Source organism: Elaeis guineensis, chromosome 1 (assembly GCF_000442705.2).
Source record: "Elaeis guineensis isolate ETL-2024a chromosome 1, EG11, whole genome shotgun sequence".
Classification (NCBI taxonomy): domain Eukaryota; kingdom Viridiplantae; phylum Streptophyta; class Magnoliopsida; order Arecales; family Arecaceae; genus Elaeis; species Elaeis guineensis.
The window spans coordinates 10,686,139-10,694,107 of NC_025993.2; positions in this window are offsets into that span (position 1 = coordinate 10,686,139).

A 7,969-nucleotide genomic window follows, 5' to 3' on the forward strand; every position below is an offset into this window, starting at 1 on the left:
TCCTGTTGGTGCAAGGGATCGTCTCTAATCATCCTCTTGAAATCTGAATTTTCCAATCTTCTTCCCGATTTCTCCTTTACGGTCGGCATCCTACTAGTGCATTCACCATGGATAGAAGAAAAAATCTTGGGTCTTGTGCCTCCTACCGATCTAGGGCTTTGAATAGTGATGGAGATAGGTTTTGCTTTTTTTTGTGGGCAATGTGCTCAAATAAGGACTTCATGGACTAGAAGAAATCCAGGTCGAAGGTTCTTCGGTTGTCCACATTTTGGGTATGAGTCCTCTTTGGCCCTAAGTTTATTTTTTCATCTTTTTAATTTAAAAAAACTACCTCTATATGGGGGAAGATGTCATGTTATGATTATTTCAAAATTTTGGGTATGAGTCCTCTTTGGCCCTAAGTTTATTTTTTCATCTTTTTAATTTAAAAAAACTACCTCTATATGGGGGAAGATGTCATGCTATGATTATTTCGAATGGGTATGATGAGGAGATCTGCCCCCATAGGAAGATGGTGATTAATTGGCTCAAGGAGGAAGTGGATGCGATGGAGGAGAAAGTTGGATGCTGTTGCCCAGCTATGCAACCCAAGAGGGGGGGTGAATTGGGTTTTAAAGATTTTAAGCTTAACTAATGACTTATGAAAGGTGTTTGTCAAAAGCTAAATGAATGAGGAGAAAAACTTTAGTTCAAGATTAATTACCTAAAGCAAGAATGCAAGGAAATAATTAAGAGTAAAAGAGAGACAATTATGCACACCACAAACACAAAGATTTATAGTGGTTCGGTGCCAACCTTGCACCTACATCCACTCCCCAAGCTCCTACTTGGGAATTCCAATCCACTATACTTGTATTCAACCCGAATACAAACGTCGGAAACTCCGACACTAGCTATCCCAAGCTAGTCCACTTGTTTCACGGGTACAAGCCAATCCAATACACTCTGATTTCAGGTTCGGATCAACCTTTCTTTATTTTGGAATCCCTCCAAAACAAAAACAATCACTCACAAAGAGTAAAATAGTTATAGCACAAATAAGTACAAGAAAAGCTCCTTTAATGAGCGAATATAACTTTAAATACACTTTACTCAAGTGAAGAAGCCCCTTTTGGATTTCCTCAAAGTGGATGAAGAGTTGAATGAACGCTTGAGGAGTTGGTGAGCTTTGATTGAAGGCTTCTTGAAGGCTTTAAATGAGCTCTTGATTTGGACTGAAAAGTTGGCTTGAGAAACCCTCTCTTTTGAATGCTCTTGAATGCTCTCTTGAATGCACTTCAAATCTCTTTCTTTCTCTTCTTAATGTCTTGCTTTTCTCTTGTCAATCTCTTACTTGTTTTCCACCTTTTGAAACCTTTTATAGCTTTAAGAAATAGAGGAAAATATTCTAGGCAGAAAAAGAGCCGTTAGAGCACATTAAATGAGCATTAAAAGCACCTAAAACGGGTTAAAAACTAGCCGTTGCGGACAAAATCCATCGCAGGGGTCGACTCATGAGTCGACTCATGCCTCAGGGGTCGACTCATGAGTCGACCTCTGTTGCAAAAACCAGAAATTTGGATTTCTGGATATTTTGGCCCAAAACAGCAGAAGTCGACTCATGCCTTGTGGGTCGACTCATGAGTCGACTCACAGGTCGTGCCAAGCCAAAAATCCAGCGTGCCAACAGGAATTTCAGCGTGCCAAGCTGCTCATTGTGCCATGAGCTGACTCATGAGTTGACTCATGAAAATCAAACATGCATAACTTTAAAAATACAAGTCCAAAAATAATAAAATTTTCACCAATAGATCACAAATCTTTTGTTCTACCAAATGATACTATTAAATCAGAGTTTTGGTAAAATTATGATTTTGCCCCTGAAGAGCACGAGGACTTTTTCAAATAAAAAAATTAGTATCCCTTCAATCTGCTTTGTAATCATCAAAATCAATCTAGGAGCAATAATCTCCCCCTTTTTGATGATGACAAAACACTTGAACAAAAGCATTTAAGTGAATCATGAATTTCAAAAGAATTTGAAAATAGTATTGATTCTTTTGGCATGTGATACAAATGGTCATATGCATAAATAGTTTGCCCATTTGCTTAAAGATTTGAAGATATGCTCATTGGATTATGTGATTTTGGTGTTAGAGCAGAAAATTTGTTTTTGTTATCAGAGCAAGCTGTATTTTGAAAATTTGCTCATTCTCATTTGATTTTAGTTTTAGTATCAGAGCAAAAATAATTAGGTGTGCCAAAGCATGTTTAAGAGCTGATTTGGAAAGTGTATTAGAGCATTTTAAATTTAAGATGTATCAAAGCAAGAAAAAAAAAATTTACAATGTATCAGAGCAAGTTAAGAATTTTAAGATGTATCAGAGCAAGTTAAATTTCTTAAGATGTATCAAGGCAAGTTAAATTTCTTAAGATGTATCAGAGCAAATAAAATTTCAAAGCTTATCAGAGCATATTTAAATTTTTAAAGCAAATCAGAGCATATGTAAAGAAGTAATTTAAAAGGTTGCTCATTTGCATTGTACTTAGCATTTTACTTTTGATATTGTTCTTTAAATTCTCCAATTCATTCATTAATTTCTCATAATTTGTAGTTTTGCTTTTGATGGGTTGCTTTTTCGTTAATTTCTCATAATTTATGGTTTTGCTTTTGATGGATTTCTTTTTCTTTAATTTCTCATAATTTATGGTTTTGCTTTTGATGGATTTCTTTTTCTTTAATTTCTCATAATTTATGGTTTTGCTTTTGATGGATTTCTTTTTCTTTAATTTCTCTCCCTTTTTGACATCATCAAACATGGTTAACTCCCCCTCTTTTTCAGAATATGTTTTCTCTTTAATACTTTTAGTGCTAATCATTAATGTTTGCTCCCCCTTAATATAGCAATCATTAATAGCAATCATCAACAAAGAGAGGCAGTTTCAACAAAGGAATATATATAACCAAAAGATGATCATTACATAGAGTAGATATATAAGTAAAAGATAATTAAAACCATAATTATTTCAATACATATTTCATAACATAAAAGTCAACCAGCTAATGTCAATACATGGCCCCAAAATACAGATCCTAGAACAAGACATTAACACCTAGGATCTAGTAAAGATCATGACTAGAAGGATCGGAGTCATCAAATATGGGATGAGGAGTTGATGGATCTCGACCAGAAGTGCGTCCTCTCCTCGTCTGCCTCTGGCACAAGCAGGAGAGCGAGAAGAACTAGGAGGCTGAGAACGCTGCGAGGCCAAGGACTGGACAGAAAGAGTGAGTCTGATGGAATCAAGTACGTTCAGTGCTCTGGAAACAGACTGAAGTAGAGCAGTGAACTGAGTGGATGCATGCTCACCCGAGCCTCGGATCTCTCTCCTCAGTAACTCATATCCACCCTCCAGTGCACCTCTGAGCCTGCCAGTCTCTGCAGTAAGGTCTGTGACCTCAATAGTGGACTCCTGTGGCTGAGGATGGGCCAAAGCTAGGACTGTTGGGAATAGTGTCCCAAAGTCAATCGTCAGCCTGTTGACGGTTGTGCTCCTTTTGTATTAGTACATGAATTATAAATAAATAAAAGTTATTTTAGTATTTTTTCATCATAAATGTTTCATCTTCTAATGAACTCCTGTGTTGTGGTGAAGTCCTTAGGACTATTTAGACTCGACAAAGGAGGATTTGTCGTTTAGTCCTTAAACATGTTCGCGACCAAATGATACGTTGTTACCAAGGACGACAATATTTATCGAGCATAGGTTGTTGTGTGCCATATGGGTTGGTTGTCCTCATAACCAAAGAGTGTGGAGACACTGGTATGGCATACAGGTGAGATGTAATGGTACATCTGCACTGAACGTGACCAACTTCGGAGCTATTTCTGCTGTTAAGATTTGCTCCGATGGGATATGGGTATAAATGTCCCTCCGACCTGAGACCGCCACGGTGACTTGCAAGCAACTCACTGCACTTAGGCACTGGACTACCTGAATTTCTAATTCAGTGACGGAAGGTTGCTGGGTGTAGTCAAGTACTTGACTTGTCGGTGCGTGTGTCAAGATGGGATTGACCACTCCAGTTTAGGAGCTGTGTACAGTCGTGTTTCAATTTAGCAAAACCTTGGCCAGGGTAGTCCTAGTGAGGAGTCACAGGACTAATTGAGTTGAGCACGATTCGGATGATATCATCAGGGTTGACAGTTTAACCCTGAGTCATCCTAAACACAGGGGTCAAAAGGGATGAATTATACGGTAACCATATTCACGTAGGTTCTGAATGTTGCGATTGTGATTATTCGACCTATCCGGTCGTCGGGTACCATTGCTAGATGGTCACTTCGATTAGTACAGAAATTGGTTCCTGTGCTATCGGCTTAGGTTCGAACCTGCGGGGTCACACACATTAGAGGTTCCTTTCTGATCTGATGGCTGATTATGAGTCTTATCTATCTGAGACTCTATGATTGAGAATTAGGATTCTCTAATCATGAGTTCCACACATTTTGGGTACCGGGGTCAAAATTTTGAATTTCAAATTTTGAATTTGAAATTTGAACTCTTTGATCAGGGTTTCATATCGATGGTCTCTGATGCCTGATTGCCCATCAGATTTGGACTCAATATTTATGAGAAGTTTAATTAGTGATTTAATCACTAATTAACTCAATTTGATTGAGTAATTATTTTTGGATCAAGTCCAATTGAATTGGATTCAGTTTGGATTGACCCGATTAGGTTAAATGTTGACCTAATCGCTAAGGTGGTTTAGTCCCTGATTTGATCAGGGGTTAGGTTTAGTTAATTCCTAATTTGATTAAGATTTTATTAAGCCTAATTAAGCCTAATTATGTTGGGTTTAATTTGGTCTAATTGTGCTCAACCTATTTTAAACTAGGTTGGCTCAATTTGAATCAAACCACCTTGTTTTAAATTCCCTGAGTCACCCAACTTCCTTGCACCCATTTGAATTCACGAGAAGAAACTTCTCGTGAAATTTTTCTCACGCAAAACCCTTCCCCACGTCCTCATTTGTGTGCCATATGGATGGATAAAATAATTAGTTAGCCATTCAAATTCAAAGCATGTTTGAATTTGAATGGATAACTTATCACTTGCCCTTTCATCCTTATCCATTTTGTGCGCCACATTACTTACACGAGAAAAAGTTTCTCGTGAAACTTTTTCTACGCACAAAAAGCCACGCCCCTTCTCTTCTCACGCCTAAAAGGATAGGGATAAGTTGGTTTTCGTTTGAATTCAAATTTGATTTGAATTCAAATGTGTAACCTCTTGTCTTTATCCTCTCACGCGGATAAGACACGTTCGACATTGTTTTAAAAAGAGGAGAAAGGTGGGACGTGCGTAGAAAAATTAGGAGAGAAACTTTGGGGCGTGAGGAATGCTTCTGCACAAGATGAAGGTCCAAAACCTTCCGAGAGAAAAAGAAAGAAAAGAGAGAAAATTGGGCGCAGGGTTTTTGGTGTGTACCCTAGGGTTTCTACCTAGGGTTCGGGAAGTGAGATTGGTGTGCCACGAGTGTCGTGAGTCCACCAAATTTCAGAGAGAGATCCATCAGCCTCTCAAGTAATTGTGCAGACGATCCGGAGCATCCAAGAAGTCGGCACACATCGATCGAAGGAGTTCGATCAACATCTACCATCAAAAGGGTGAAATTACGAACTAGCATTCGTGAGGAGCTGATCAGACGGGAGCTTCGTGTGGACGATCCGCAGAGGCCAGACAGTTGGGTGGCTGTGATGTGATAATCAGAGCCCTCCGACGGTGATCAGATTGCGGTGATCAACTACCTGCAAAAGGTGATGTGTTCTGAACACAGTACTGTAAAACGTTTACTGATTCAAATTTGAATTTTAAATTTAAATGCATGCTATTGTATCATATTTAGATCCTAGTGTAGGGTTAATTAGTATTAATTAATGAGATTAATTAATAATTCCGCTGTAAAATAATAATTTTGAAAAAGTTTTAAAATTACCATTTTGCCCCTGCACTAAATTTTCGCTTCAATTGGTATCAGAGCAGGTTCTAGAATATGATATACATATGCATGCATAGATTAAGGTGTAATCTATAAGTTTAAATTTAAAATTCAAAATTCAAAATTCGAAATTCAAAAAGATTTGAAATTTGAAATTTGAAATTTGTTAGAAGTTTCAAATTTGAAATTCAAAATTTGAAATTTGAAATTTGGTTGAAATCTCAAATTTGAAATTTGAAATTTAAAATTCGAAATTTGAAATTTGAAATTCAAAATTCAAAATTTGAAATTTGAAATTTGGTTGAAATCTCAAATTTGAAATTTGAAATTTGAAATTTGAAATTTGAAATTCAAAATTCAAAATTTAAAATTCAAAGATTGAAAATTCGAAATTTGAAATTTGGTTGAAATCTCAAATTTGAAATTTAAAATTTGAAATTTAAAATTTGAAATTTGAAATTCAAAATTTAAATTTTGAAATTTGTATATTTAGATATACTTGATCCAAGTAGCAAGTAATCTAATTGGGTTGGTTGCCATGGCCGTCCGGTCATAGGAGAAAAGTAGGGTTTAAAGGCCCTCTCTTCCCATTCGATGGGGTCTCCTATGGCGGTAGGGATGCCGATGCAATTATATCCCATGCCGATGAAGCAGCGAAAGGACTTAATTAAGAAATTTATCATGAATATGTTAGATTAGATCTAAAAGAAAATTTATGATTTATTTTGAGTTATTTTCTGTTATGAAATGAGCAATAGAATTACTGTTTATGAAATGTGCTGACCCGTTTGTGAAATGAGTTAACACATTTGGTGAACAGAAAATAAAATCTTTCAAATTTGAAAATTATTTTCGAAATGCCAAACCCTGACCCATCAGCCCAAGTACTTAATTAAAAGAATTAAGTGTTGTCTAGTAGGTCTAGAATTGTGAATTAAGACCTAAGACAATTGCATAAACTTTTGGGTCAATGGGTAAGATGAATTAGGTCCATAATTGGGTTAGACCTAAGGTTAGTTTAAAAAATAGACGAATTGGAGTAATTGGTCAAATCTAATCAAAAGTTGAATTAGATTAGGTCAAGGATACTCTAGACTCAACTTTAATAGTTGTAGTTGAATGGGTCCATGTCTTTAACTAGACCAAGATGGACTTAATTCATGGCTACGCGGTGGAGCTCTATTTACTAAGTTGATCAAAATTAAAACTAATGAACCGGTTGGTGTCTAAGGTAAGTTCGGCAGTTTTGACCAGTGGTTCTTAAGCGGGAGCTACTCGCATTGATTCGATCATTGACGAGTTAATGGCAAATCCCCACCACTGATCTCACTTACCTGGCCAATCTGGTAAGTTAGATTTTGATTAGATCACTTGGTGATTAGAGCTCACCCATGTCATTAGGTAAATCAGTATGACTGATTTAGGTGCTCCTAATGCCAGCTTTAATTAAATCCTTTTTAATCTGACTTGGTGAAGTCAGTGGGAGGATTGAAATTGGCTGGATGATTTCTTCTCTACTATTCTTTAATAAAATCCTCAAAATTATTAGGTCCCTAAAATGATTAAGTTATAATGATAACTAAGTCATAGCCTCCCATTAAGTGAATGATAATGAATCCATTAGTTCAATGATCATTGGAGGCCCAAAGGCCTGGTGCTCATTGGCTAATGGAATTATTATTCATAATATGATAATTTGATTGAGTCTTTCTGATGGTGGTTAGGTTGGCCGGCCAAAGTCGGGCCTGATCATTTATTGGTCCGATTCACTAAATTAAGTCATGTTAATGGTTGGACCTAACCAGATCTTTTCAGTGGAGGCCAAAGCCTACTGATTAGGTTCTGGGGCAAAATAAATTACTAGAAGTTGTTTAGAGAAACAACTGGTTAAGAACCTACCCATAGATGCACATGGGTTGACCAACCAAAGTTGGGCTCGTGTGTAGTCTGTGTGGATTCTAGTACCCATTAAGGAATTAAAGT